Here is a 14,844-nt window from a genome sequence, read left to right as displayed (position 1 = left end):
TAATTTTTTAAAATGTAAATCCAAAAAAAAAAAAAAAAAAAAAAAAAAAAAAAAGAAATTAAATAAATAAAAAACATTGGAAAATAATAACTTGTAATTTTTTATACATTTTGTATAGTTTCATAGTTTATGCATTATAGTTATAAAAACAAATAAATTTAGCCAGTCACATAGAAATCTTGGGCCTAATCCTTTTCTGACAGTTTTAGGGATTTTTTAAAATCCTAAAAAACCTTATTTGTGCTGCAAATAATAATTTCAAACTAATTTGATACTGACCTCTGACATCCTGTGACATGATATTTATTTGAATTTACATAATCTCATGGATGTAACAGTAAATCTGTTCAGCTCACAGATCAAGACTAAGCTGTAATGCAAGCAGAACTTTCACAAATGCTTGTAGGTCAATAAAATCATTACAAAACACTTACAAATCATTTAAGGGATTTGATAACACTGTAAAATAATGTCTAATTTGTTAATATTAGCAAATGCATTGATAACACTTTATAATAACTGCACTCATTAGTAAATAGTCAGTTCATGCTTCATAAAGCCTTGTCCCAATATTAATAGTCAGTAGTAGGCAGTTTATAAATACAGCTATAAATAGCTCATTTATTAAAAAGGAGAGTAAAGGGACAGTTATCTTCCTATGAAAAATAAAAAAAATTAAAATAAACAAACAACAACACAGATTAATACAGAACTCAGAAATATTATTGTGGATTTATGATAAACTCAGCCTGTAAATGAATTCATTCTCCTCCAAGAAGACACAAGCAGTTCACACCAAATTGTTTTAACATGAAGCCATATACTGAAGATGTTAAATTGCGAATGGGTTTAGGATACCTTAAATGGTGTGGCCATAGAGATTTATTAAAGTAACATAAAAAAATACAATAGTTATTTTACTATATCTTTAAAATTTTTAATTCCAACTCTTCATAATTTTTTATATACGTAGAAGTCATCATTTGAAGGAAGCACAGTAAGTTTCATAGCTTTATCATTTTCAAGAGCCAGCATAAAATTAAAACTATCATAACATATAAATCAAGCTTGCAATTCTTAGTACCAATAATGGCCACCAGATAGAGCTATAGGATCACTTTTAAATAATTATTGTAGAAACAAGTATGATTTAAATCATTTATAGAAATCTTTCAAAGAAAAATAATATGAATTTTATGTATTTTACTGATAAAATAACCCTCACTTTATTAGAATAACAAGCTGAAGTATTCTGAACTGTATATTAAGAATAATTCTTTATAGGCTTTATGGACAGATAAGTTTTGAGTGACTCTTGAAGGTTCAGCACCACATCCTCTTTTACCAGTTTAAAGAATGTATCTTACAGTACAGGTGCGAATGAATTTTGAATGGCTTGAATCGTTTTGTCGTGGTGATTTTTTGAAATAACAGTAAAAAAGTAACCAGTAAATGTCTTTTATTTTTTTAAGTGCAGCTTCTAAACACTTCAAAAAAATGTACACATAGAAGACAAGTCATTCTGAGGAAATATGCATAGTTTCATGACTATACAACACTATATGGATGATAGAAAATTAAAAAACTATCATACATCTGATGTCACTCTGTCCCTCTGTCACTGTGGGTAATGTGTGTGTGTGTGTGTGTGTGTGTGTGTGTGTGTGTGTGTGTGTGTGTGTTAAGTGAATTAGGTGTGAAACTATCAGGGAGCATTTAGTCTTCAGTGCCAACATTTTACAGAACTGCCACTTTCCTGGAGTCTCAGAATTACAGTGTGTCAGGATCTGAGAAATCAAAGATTCCAAAAAATGATTTAATTAGAATACCATGAAGTATTGTGAAATACTATATATTAAGACTTTATATATAGGCTTTATGAACAGATTAGAGTGACTTGTGAAGGACCAGCACCACCTCCTCTTGTCCGATGGTTTGAGGAATATATCTTCCAGAATCCGGGATTAAGATTTAGGAGCTCATTTTTATTCCACCTCCTTTCCTGAAAGTCTGTCTTGCAGAATTGACTAAAAATTAATCTTCACATTAATTCCTAATTATTTTGCAATTATTTTTGTCAGTTCTTCTTGACCTGTTTTTTTTTTCTTCTTCTTTTCTGACCTCATGACCCAGTCAGCATTTTTGTACAATGGTCAAGTCTTAACTTATCCATTTCTGCATTGCATTTGTGTTTGATATTTCTCATGGGTATTTCATAATTTTCGACTTTGAGTTAAAACAGTTTGAGTTAAAACTCTTTTTTAGCGCATTTCATCTGTAAAAGAAAACATGCCTAATGATTCTGCACACATGAATATAAGGAGTTTTTCTCTTCCAGCTTTCCTGGACTATTGTATAGCACTTATAAATGATTAAATAAAAAATAATGGTAGTTATTAAGATTGATATGGTTTGGAATTGGTAAAATGTGCTTGGAAAAAAAATCACAATAAAACAATGTTTTAATGTTTAAGTTTGGAATATTAACTGACATGAATGAATGCTATATAAATATTGTTCATGTTAACATAATGTTTATAAATGAAATCTTATCTTAAAGTGTTACTATATATATATATATATATATATATATATATATATATATATATATATATATATATATATATATAAATATATATTGTTCTGTGAATGTGATTTTAAAGTCTAGATGATTCGGATTAACCCTTTAACCGCCATATCCTTTAAAACCTCACTGCCAGAGGGATATTGTGAATGCATGTGCCCGCTGGACACAGTTTACCTGATGCCACCGGGGTGGCGATGGCATTGGTGGCTTGAGCCCGCCATCGCTGCTTGCAGCTATATTTATTATTATTTTTTTCTAACGTTGCGGGGGCTTTTGGGGTCCTTAACATGCTCGAAAACTCTTGAAAATTGGCACACAGATTGGAACCTGCGGCCATTAGGGTCGGGCAGAGACTGATACACGGGCGTGGCACAGGGGCTCTACAGTGCCCCCTGGAATACTGAGGGCCATATATCATACATACTTGCACGTAGACACATGAAACTCGGTACACATGTAGATCTCATTAAACCAAACAACTTTCGTACTGCATGTCATAGGCTCCGCCCAACAGGAAGTTGGCTATTTAGGGTTTATTATTCATATTTTTGGTCAAAGTTGTGGGGGCTTTTGGGGTCCCTAACATACTCAAAAACTCTTGAAAATTTGCACACACTTTGGAATCTGTGCCCTTTAGGAGCCTGCAGAGGCTGGGACCCGGGCGTGGCACAGGGGCTCTACGGCGCCCCCTGGAACACAGTCATAAATGTTGATGTATAGCTCACACATACTTGCACATATTCATATGAAACTCAGTACACATATAGATCTCATTGTGCCGAACAATTTTCGTATTGCATGTCATTGGGCTCCGCCCAACAGGAAGTCAGCTATTTAGAGTTATGTAAAAAGCGCATGCTCTGGAATCTGATATACTTGTCATAGGTTTTTTACTCGTTTACCACCAAACTCGGTCAACATGATCTCAAGACATTGGGGATGAAAAATTGCCAGGGGATTTTTGATATCTCGAACGGTTTGTTCGTGGCGAGGCGTTGAAATTATGGCGAGAATTGAGAAACAGGAAGTGTCTAATACCATCCACATACATTTCCTGATTTCAATCAAACTTCATCAGATTATTCATTGTATGATGTCGATCACATATATGTGACTATTAGGAGTCAGAGTTATAGTGCCACCAACTGGCAGCAGGAAGTGTGTCATTTTCAAAATGCTTTGAATTCAGCATCTTATTTTTATTCGATTTGCTTCAAACTTCATCAGAATAATGTTAAAACACAGCCGATATGAATCTGCTGGGGGAAATTGGATATCTAAAAATATTGTTGCTGTGGCAACATGTCAAACTGGAATACTTCTCAGGTGATTTTGAGGCAAATAACATGCTTAGAATTTCATCAAACTCAGAACACATATCAGTATTAGTGACAGCTAGACACTGGCAAAAGTTCATAAGAGGGCGTGGAAGAGGCACTCTATAGCGCCACCTTTTGTCAAAAGTGGGGGGGGGTTAGTTTTAGCTACAGACACCACACTCAGTACAAAAATTGTTCTTATCAAGACGGACAACTTTCTAATTCACAGTCATCAGCTACGACCAACAGGAAGTCGGCTATTTTGATTTGAATGTGGATTGTTTTTTACATTTAGCTGTTAATTAATGCATACTGCTCAGAGGAGAGTAACACTATACACACCAAACTTTGTCTACATGTTGAAACAACATTGAGGAACTTAAATTGTGAATGGGTTTTGGATAGCTTGGATGGTTTTGTCGTGGTGATTTTTTTAAATGACAGTAAAGATGGAATTATTACCCAGACAGCACACATACGTTGTGCCGATGTAGAGCCGACCTACAAAATTCCATCGGGACGATTCCGCTCAGGGAGCGTTTGCTAATAGGCAAGATGTCTCGGCGACGTCGGCCTCTGATCGGAAATGCTCTCCGGCCGATGCTGGGACGATACATCCCGGCCGCTCTGCGTGGACGCGGTTCACCGGCGTTTTGCTCATCGTTACGGACCACCCGCGGCTACCGCCGCTGGTTTATAATAAAACAATACACACCACTCTCAAGAACAGATGCAACTTTATTAATATTTCATTTATTTCATATTACATGTACAAATACATTAACATTTACCAGATGCTTTGATCAAAAGTGGATAATTCTGGATTATTTGTAGTCTTTTGAAAATTAACCATGATTTTACCACAGCTTTTGCAGTAAAACCATAGAAAAAACAAAATCAACCATAGTTTTACTACAATCACCATGATTTTACTACAGCTTTTGCATTAAAACCATAGTAAAAACAAAAATAACAATTCCTACAGTACTTGCTGGTTAAATGTTGTATGAATATAGCACTTTTTTCACAATACTTATTTCAAAGTAGGTTTACAGGAAATGCATATTTCAAGGTTACAGTTTAAAAAGCCAGAGATGACTGAGACTCACTAGGAAGACCATCTAGTTCATAATAAAAAGTCATGTGTTCAGTGCTGTCAGCAGCGCAGGCTAACTTTATGCCAAGAACTTTTTAAAAAGAGTTACATAAACACAAAATAAAACCAGGCAAACAATAATTAAGCAATTAAAATGTTTTAAATTGCATGATAAAAATTCAAAAATATTTTCTGATAAAATCTTACTAAACAAGTCTCTAGTTTTGTATTCAGTTAACATTAACATTATCTTTCAACATCTTTAAAGGGTAAGTAAAAAAAAAATCAATCCATTTTGTATTGTTATATTGTTGGTAACATTTGTAAAAGAACAATGTTTATTCTTTCTCCAAGATACCGTTTATTTGCCAGCAAAACTGATGCAAAACAGCATGTTTTCATTTAGATGCTGCATTGTGTCATTTCGTCAAAACTCGTCATTTCATTTTGGATCATCCTGCAGAGTGATGCTTACAAATAAAAGGGGACATGTAGGTCCACATAACTCAGAGAGAGTAAATATTGTTCATTTACAGATATAAGAGACGTTACAATAAAGCAGGTTGAAAATCATCAAATTTACCCTTATAGGCAAAATAAGGATAATATTTGTTTTGTGTGTCAAATGTATTATGTGTTCATGTACAGTTGTAGTCTTTGTGAGCGTTGGTGTCATCTGAAGTCTTCACAAGTGAGTCTGGATTCAGTCTGGAGCTGCTGTAATCTCTAGAAACCCTGGGATGGCGATCCTGAGATAGAAACAGGAAATAAAAAGAAAAGAAAGTTTAGCATAGCTGCTGCTGTTCATATTATTTGAGACAAAATATTATTTATTTAATCACATATAACTGGAGTGCATGGTTATTATTAGATGTGTTATGTGAATACTAAACTATGTATTTTAATCTAATTTAAACTAAAGAAAAAGTGTTTCTGAGCCCCAAATATTATTAGAAAGGCTATTTCAAAGTAAAATACCAATAGGTTTTGCTTCCTTTAGTGGACTTTGATAAATTCTTGGTATTAGAATTTAGTGACCTCACTACAGGCCATGCACCATAGATGCTGCTGCCTCAATTTGAGCTTATTTTGCTCTATATATCTGATTTAATCACAAGTAGGTTATAAACACACATCCACTTCCAATTCACCAATCAATAAACGAAAATCGACACACTGCCACTAATGCTCTCAAAAATCAGTTTATTGATGAAGTGTTTCATGTGATCCCTGTAAATGTAATATTTGTGGAACAGGCATCTCTTTAGAATGGAATACACATTTCAGTGGGTGGAACAGCATATTTGTAATTTATACTACCGTTAAAAGTTTGGGGTCAGTACGATCTTTGAGAAAAGTCTCTTCTGCTCCACAAGGCTGCCTTTATTTGATCAAAAGCAAGTAAAAAAAAAACTGTAATATTGTGAAATATTACAATTTAACACAACAGTTTTCTATGTGAATATATTGTGAAATGTAATTTATTTCTGTGATCTAAGCTAATTTTTATTACTCCAGTCTACAGTGTCACATGATCCTTCAGAAATCATTCTGATTTGCTGCTCAGTAAACATTTTTAATTATTATCACTGTCTTATCATTTATCAAAAGTTAAAACAGACATTTCTGTTTCAAACACTGTACTGTTTTAAAACTTTATTCATCAAAGAATCCTGAAAAAGTGAAGGAACACAACTGTTTTCAACACTGATAATAGTCAGAAATGTTTCTTCAGAAGCAAATCAGAATATAATAATGATTTCTGAAGATCACGTGACACTGAAGACTGGAGTAATGATGCTGAAAATACAGCTTTACCGTCACAGGAATAAATTACTTCTCTAAATATATTCAAATAGAAAACTATTATTTTAAATTGTAGTGAATTGTATTCATTTCATTAATTAAACTGTGGTTGCCATAAAATACTTTCAAAAACACAAATTTTTTTTTAGCATTTTAGCGTTAGCATCTGTTTGGGGTGAATTATGTCTTATTCCTCTCATCGCGAAGCAAACAGTAAAATAAAAAACTTGAACAGTCTCGCTGCTTTTTCTTCTGTGTGGGTGTATTCAAGCTGCGCGCTTCAGTTTGAATCTGAATAGCGCGTTCAGCACGGGGGCGTGGTCACATATAACGAAGGGAGACATGAAAAACAGACATTGCGTTGTTTTCATATGGATTACTTTATCACAGAATATCTGTTAGCAGCACTTGTTTAGTTTTAAAGTAGACATATCAACATAGACATGCTTTCTATAGATATCTCTCTCATGTCTCTTCGTTGAGTATTCACGGAGTTACACTTCATTTTAATGACGTGTTTGTAAATGAAGATCAACACAAACAAAGGCTGCAGACAGCACACATACTGATAAGACGCTCGGGAGAAAACAGACACATAACTTCATAATCATACTTCGCGTTGTGATTCGGAGATACTCGTTCTAAAGAAACCATCTTTTAAGGCCAAACGCTTTGAAAATCCCACCTTGTACTCACCGAGATTAGAAAAGCAGTCATCAGTGAAATGTTGTGAACACAACAAAAGGTTTGTTGTACTGCTCTGGTATTGTGGTGAAAATGAATTTTAGCCATTGGTTCTCCTGATCTTCATTCTTTGGCAGTGAAAATAAAACAAACGGTCTCCTCGACATGATGCTATCACACCAACCAGAGCGTCTGTGTGTGGGGGGGGCAGGTCAGAGGTCAGTTTCTCCCAAGACGGTAGGCGGAGATTATTATGCAAAGTGTTCCTAGTGACGTACATAGAGATGGGCAAAAGATTTGAAATCTATAACGACTCGTTTCAGCGATTCAGAGTCGACTCCTTACTTTAGAAGCCAATAACTTTATAAATCGTGTACTTTTTGGTTTAATTATTTGCACATTGTTTACACAGATGGGCAGCGACATCATACACTGTAATACAGGTAATTTTTTATTTCCCATCTGTGTGGCTCTTTAAACACATATGCCACATAGTTCATTCCTGAAGCAAACTTATGTCCGTTTGGTGATTAAATAAACAGTTTTAGACCGCTGCTTGAATTGAATGTGACGCATCCGGTGTGTGTGATAACTGTGACTTCTCAAAGACGCTGCGCATGATTAGATAATCATGCACTGTTCTAAAATAGCAGCAAATAAAATGTGACGCATCCGGTGTGTAGGGTTGGGTATCGTTTGAATTTTATCGATTCCAATTCCGATTCTGCTTATCGATTCCTAGTTTCGATTCCAATAAGATAAAAAATCCAATATAAAAAAATTAAGTCAAACATTTAGATGTCAAACATGTTTCTGTCTTTTTACAAAGCATTCTGTTGCAGCTGAATAACACGAGCAAAAATCAGCAGCTTACAAAACACTGCAAGAGGAATTTTGCCTGTGCTTAAAAAAAAAAAAATACCATAGCAAAAACAATTAATTAATAAAAATATTAAAGTGTTAATGACAAGTAACCAGTCAGTAGTAAGATATGAACAAACAAATCAATTAGCAATATCATAAATACAACTAAACAAAAGTTCAGGTACAGAAACTGTGATTAAAAGTTTAAAAACACTGGATAGTTTTCTTTTAATAAATAAAATAAAGATTAATCAATTAAAGTTATTAAATATATTCAGTCGAGATCAGTGAATGATTTTCTTTTGTTCTTTGATTAACATTAATGACAGACAGCGCGTTTATTAGGCTGTTGTCTCTTTAAACAAAAATACTGTACGTGTGTGTTTTCTTTCTCATCTGTTCACCTGTTTACATTCATGTAAGACAAAAAAGTTTGTGTTTATGATGATACACTGATGTAGTTTTCTGTATATTGGTCGACAAATATGAAAAAAGTCAGTTTCGGATCGGAACAACCTTTTCTACAGTTGAAATACATGGAATGGTTCGAGAATGGACACAAACCCGGGAACCCGCAGCGTGACCGCAGACCGCTGCTCTCGTTCAGTATCCATTTCGTTCAGTATTCATTTTAAAAACTATTGGTTTATAAATCGGTATCGGCCAGTGTGGTCCAAACTAGCTATCAGTATTGGTAAAATCCACTATTGGTCGATCTCTAGTTGATAATACTGTGGTGCTGTGTGGATGTCCAGAAAAAAAAAAAAAAAAAAAAAACCCAAAACCAAATCAATACCGGTGGCTCCTGGTGATACATTGAGGTCTAATGAAGCTAAATGATCGGTATGTAGGAGAAAATGAACACTACTTACAACAGTATTATCTTTAATCCATAGCCTGGGCAACCAGCTGTCAGCACGTTCACAACTGTCTATAGGACGTGACTTCTCTGTCGCATGACAACAGATGCACGGGCGAGATACTGGAGCTGATGACGCTGTTTGCCGGCGCAGCATCGTGATGGACGATGGCATCGTCAGTCAGGCCAACCCTAACCAGGATGACATAATTAAACAATTGTACACAACTGTTGTACACAGTTTTTATATTTTATTAGCTAAACAAATGCACAGCTTCCACCAAGAAAAAAATAGTTCAAGCAAGAGTACAGCACCAACTGCTGTTACCCGGATGAGCCTGTGTTATTACATTTTACAGGTTTTTATCCAGGGATAACATACATCGGAATGTCGCAACTGACCAATCAGAATCAAGTACCCACAGAGCCATGTAATAAAAGTAATTAGCTAATGGTAAACTAATCATTTACAAAACATGACTATGTGTTCATAGATGATTAATAAGTGATGTTAATATTTTTATCTATGTTATGTAGATAAAGTTATAAATAACTTACAAAGCTTTCTGCACCCACAATCTAAAGTGTAAACTACTCATCAGTTGTAAATGTAAACTTTCCGGTTACAGGTTGGTTGATTTTGTGTGTGTGTTGGTGTGTGTGTGTGTGTATATATATATATATATATATATATATATATATATATATATATATATATATATATTAGGGGTGTAACGATACGCGTATTCGTATTGAACCGTTCGGTACGACGCTTTCGGTTCGGTACGCGGTACGCATTATGCATACCGAACGGTTCGTTGGACTAATTAATTATATTTGGAGAAAAAAAAAGAGAAATATAATGATATGCGTTCAACAAGGTAGCCCATTAACCCAAACGACGTAACAGGCAACGCCCCTGACACTCCCGAAGAAGAAAAAAACACCAACTTATGTTTATGTTATGTTATGACTCAGTCAGGCGCTCGCTCACTCAGTACGCGCTGAAGGCTCGTTGCAAAATGGCCAATGCGTTTAACAGACTAGAAAAAGAAGATGACTCTCAAACATATTGTTTGAGATGCATGATTCCATCTATGAGCTGCTCGATCAGAGTGACATGAGAGCCCCTCCTTAGAACATTATTTGTAAATCCATGTTATGGTAAGTGTGCACGTGAAGTCTTTGCACACTTTCTGAAATCCTCACTGTGGTAAGTTTGCACACTACACTAGTGCTCTGCATTCTTTCTAAAATCCTATATAGTGAGGGCTTCGCGCGGTTGCTTCATTGCTTTAAAAAAAAAAAAAAACACCAGCGTGAATACTTGAAACATGTCAACTCATTTACGCCGACATCACCTTATTGTGTCAGTATCTGGGAAAAGACGAAAAAAAGGAGAAACATGCACGCTACAAACTATGCCTGCAGCATTTAGACACCAGTATTATAGCTTACAGGGAATCCAAAGTGCACCCAAACACCAGACCTGTTGGTTATTTTAGGATCTTATATTTCTGGTCTGTTAAATGCATTAGACATTTTGCAACGAGCCTTCAGCGCGTGCTGAGTGAGCGAGCACCTTAGGGGCCGTTCACATATCGCGCCTAAAAACGCGTGGAAAACGCTAAGCACGTCTTTCTCCTCCTTTCCAAAGCGCTCGGGCAGAAGCGCTCATGAGGCGTCTGTCTTTGCTAAGCAACAATGACGTGCTCTCTCCATGAGACGCGGAAATTTCAGCAAAGGATAAATGGATTTGCAGCTCTAAAAATCGCTTGCAGTAGCTCTGCTACTGAATTTATTTCAAAATTGCAATCCATATACAACTATGATCAGCTGTTCCTTCATCTTGGCTGAGTTTTCAACGTTGTTATGGGAAAGGATGAAGCTGATTGGTTAGTTCTTGTCACATGACCCGCGGTGCGCTTGCGGCATTCTGAAAAGTTGAGATGTTTTTGCATTTTGCTGTATCTAAAACGTATCGAACCGAACCGAACCGAACCGTGACATCAGTGTATCGTATCGAACCGAACCGTGAATTTTGTGAACCGTTACACCCCTAATATATATATATATATATATATATATATATATGTATATATACGCACACACAACTGGAAACCACAAAGTTTGTAAAACATTTACAACTGATGAGTAGTTTACACTTTAGACTGGGGGGTGCAGAAAGCTTTGTAAATGATTTATAATGTTTATTGAGATAATATTACAATGTTGACATTTCAATGATTTATAAGTGATTCGTAATATATTAACTAGTAACTATTAACAATTAAGGATCTGTTTGATTTTTTTTGTGATGTTATTTTTTTAAAGATTGCTTATGAAAGATGTGTAAATCATAGCATATTACTTAATTATTAGTGAATGTATATTCATGTCACTTGTAAATTATTTATAACTTAATCAGAACATAGATAAAAATATTAACAGCATTTATTTCTATGAACGCATAGTCATGTTTTGTAAATAATTAGTTAATCATAATCTAATTACTTGTAAATGACTTTTAAAATTAATTTACAAAAAGTACACAAATTATAAGTATATCACTTATTAGGCGCTTATGAATGTTTTGTAAATGATAAGTTCATCATTAACTAATCACTTAAAAGTGACTTACAACTGAACTTTATTATAAAGTGTTACCAAAAAGTCACCCACACCTTGGAAGACCTGAGGGAAAGTAAATTAACAGCAAATGTTCATTTTGGGGTGAACTATCCCTTTAACCCACACTAATCTAGCCTATGTGGAAGATTTTTATTGGTGGGATTTTGCTCAATCAAGTATGATCAAGATGAATCTAGTCATATATATACATACGTGTTTTATTCCATTAGAATCATATAGCCTTTGTGTGAAAGGAATGTGCCTATGTCTGCAAAAAACATCCTGACCACCACTTTTCTTTACCATAGCAAGTCTCAGGAAACATCTGGAAAAACATGCAATGGGTCTCTTCTCTTTACCATAGCGTCTCCCTAGGGAGGGATCAAAATTGCAAGCATAAGGAAAAGTTTGACTATTTGGAACCGCCCCATATAGTGTATATAAGGAGAAACCAAATTGCATTTCGGGAGATCTCCTTGCTCAAAGCTCAAAGCTCTCGGCTTTGTTTTGCTTAAAATAAAGTATTTTCTTCTGAGAGAAAAATCCCTGACTGAGTTTGATCCTTTGGAGAACCAGCAAAAAGACACCACACCTACTGCTGAAGTTGTTGATCAGACGTCATTGTTGTTGAGAGACTGTGCGGGGCATAATAAGTGCATTACACATACAGCTGCGTTAGCTGTAACAGAGATGTGTAAGATGTGTACAGGTATCTAACAGTTGTTTACTGAAGGCCCTGACTGAAACCTCACGGTACTCACTGTCTGACAGCAGGTTCACTCAGACTCTGATCGTCATCACTGAAGAGTCCAGGAACAAAACAAGCAATCTGACACAGAGTCAACAATATTTACTCTGCAGTTCCAGGTTCATTAGAAGGAAACAAGCTAGAGTAGAGGTGAAATGGAGATAAAAGACAGAATAATATATAACAATTATAATAACATATGTAATATACATATTCTACTACTAATCATATAATCTTAAAATAACACAAACTATTTTTAGTTTTAGGTTGAGTGTGACTTACGTTATGATGTCAGGGACTTCTTAAAATTGGTGACATATATTCGGAAAAAAGGCATATTAATGTATTTCATGAGCTTCTTCAGGTCACCTGTATTTCTAAGTCAGTATCTCCCTTCAGAAATGTTGAAATCTCAGAGCTTCACTTCTGTTCTGTAGAGTTTCTTTCTGTCCTCCTGAAATCACAGAACAATTTGTATTAATATCTGTTTATCATGAAATATCAAAACTAATGTGAACTTGATTTCAGCCGATTACACTCTCACTGTAAGTGACGTCATCGATTCAGTAAATCAGCCTTTTCCAATAACATACTGACAAATCACCAGCAAAACATTCACAGAGCCATCAACATATCTCATACACACACGAAGATTTGATTAAAAGCCCAGAGTTTCATCAACAAGAGCTAAATCTATAGAGTTAGCCCACCTGAAAACTGCTAAAATGCTAACGGACTTTTCCGAAGACACTAAACCGTTTCTATAAAATAAATTCCATTGAAACATGTCAAAAACAAGCTAAAAAACGTGTCAGGAACATTTGTATGTAATATTTGTGTGGTTTTAGCGACTAAACTTACCTAAAACAGTGTAAACCGCAGCGAGAGACGGAGATTACTGTTTGCCAGTAACGGTTTTTGTGTTGACGCCCCGTTTCCATGGCAACTCTACTCTCCGCTCGCGCAGGACTCAATGCACACACAGCATTCACACAAACAAACATCTAGAGTTAAAACATTACATTTATAAAGTACAGTCTCATTCAATAATCATAATAATTAATTTAAAAATCATTTTGTAGTTCAGAAGCAACAGCAACAATAGCTCACCATATTATTTCACCGGATTATTTCTGGAAGCATGTAAAACAGTGAAAAACACGGTGAAAAAGCAGTCAGGACTTCTCTTTAATAATCCGCTTTTACATTTTCCCTCTGAGAAACTTCTGAAAACGCATTAAGGCGTTAACATTAATTTTAAAAAAAATCGCTACCGTGACCGTTGGCTCAACAAGTTAACGGTAAAATTATTTTAAAATGAGCCAGACTCTTCAGCTGCCCATAGACTGTATAAAACACACCGTGTGCCTTACTAGTACATTTTCAGTGTCACAGAATTAACAAAGTAGTATTTTTTGTCTAATAGAGCTCGGGCGTAGACGTCATGGAATGGTGCATTGTGGGTAACGGCGCCATTTTAGAGGCATCGCAAAGCAGGTTTGTAATAAGATAATAGCCAGTCTCCAGAAAAAGTTATAGAACGTGACAAAAAAAGTTGCCTATACCTATACGGACAAACTTAATAATTAAGCCAAACAACGCTACTTAAAAAAAAGAGGTTGTAGGCGGAATCGATCCCTATGAACACATGAAAGTTTACCAAGCCTCAGTTTCCCTGATAATTTATCCTACCGGGTCTGTGGAGTGAGCGCTTACACCTCCGATCAATTTAAAAATGTCACTTTCACTTTTTAAAAAGTCACTGGAGGCTCACCTGCAGATCATAAATGGATCTGCAAATTAAACGTGGAGAAAACAATCTTTTTCACTAAGGAAATGTTAACATTAACCAAGCATCAGTGGTGACACACACACACACTTATCAGATTCTGCGAGCTATGAAGCTTGTCTATGCGGGTTTGTTACACTTCAGGAGTAATTACTCACCTATCATACTTGCAAAAATCCACTGTTTTCCTCCGGTAGTTCTGTAATCCGGTATAATATTGACGAACATTCACGTCAGACACAACCCACCATTCACCAAAACAAGACGCTTAACTTCCTATTTTGAAGTTCGTTCCAGTTTTTTTTTTTTTTTTTTTAACAATTTGTTCAAATTTGTTAAATACAGTCAGCACAAAAATATCAAAAAGCAAATTAAGTTCAGGATTGGGTCAAAAGAAAATGTTTAAACAAAAAATACAGACACTAAACTGACTCCCTTACTGGCCAAAAACTAGAGAAAAC

At 35.3% G+C, this 14,844-nt stretch overlaps 1 protein-coding gene and 1 long non-coding RNA gene across 3 annotated transcripts in view; one reads left to right on the top strand and one right to left on the bottom strand.

The window, feature by feature from the left end:
* nyap2b (neuronal tyrosine-phosphorylated phosphoinositide-3-kinase adaptor 2b) overlaps positions 1-14,844 on the top strand; it is a 121,951-nt gene that overhangs the window by 74,233 nt on the left and 32,874 nt on the right. The window lies entirely within an intron of this gene.
* On the bottom strand, positions 5,514-9,491 carry LOC113080292 (uncharacterized). Its single transcript, XR_003281832.1, has 2 exons — positions 9,229-9,491; positions 5,514-5,751 (listed from the first exon to the last, which is right to left on the bottom strand). It is a non-coding gene; the product is annotated as an uncharacterized LOC113080292 (long non-coding RNA).

The sequence above is a fragment of the Carassius auratus genome, unplaced genomic scaffold, assembly GCF_003368295.1.
Source record: "Carassius auratus strain Wakin unplaced genomic scaffold, ASM336829v1 scaf_tig00030707, whole genome shotgun sequence".
NCBI classification, from domain to species: domain Eukaryota; kingdom Metazoa; phylum Chordata; class Actinopteri; order Cypriniformes; family Cyprinidae; genus Carassius; species Carassius auratus.
The sequence above is the reverse complement of the archived record's forward strand: the minus strand, read 5'-3'. Positions and strand labels throughout refer to the sequence as shown.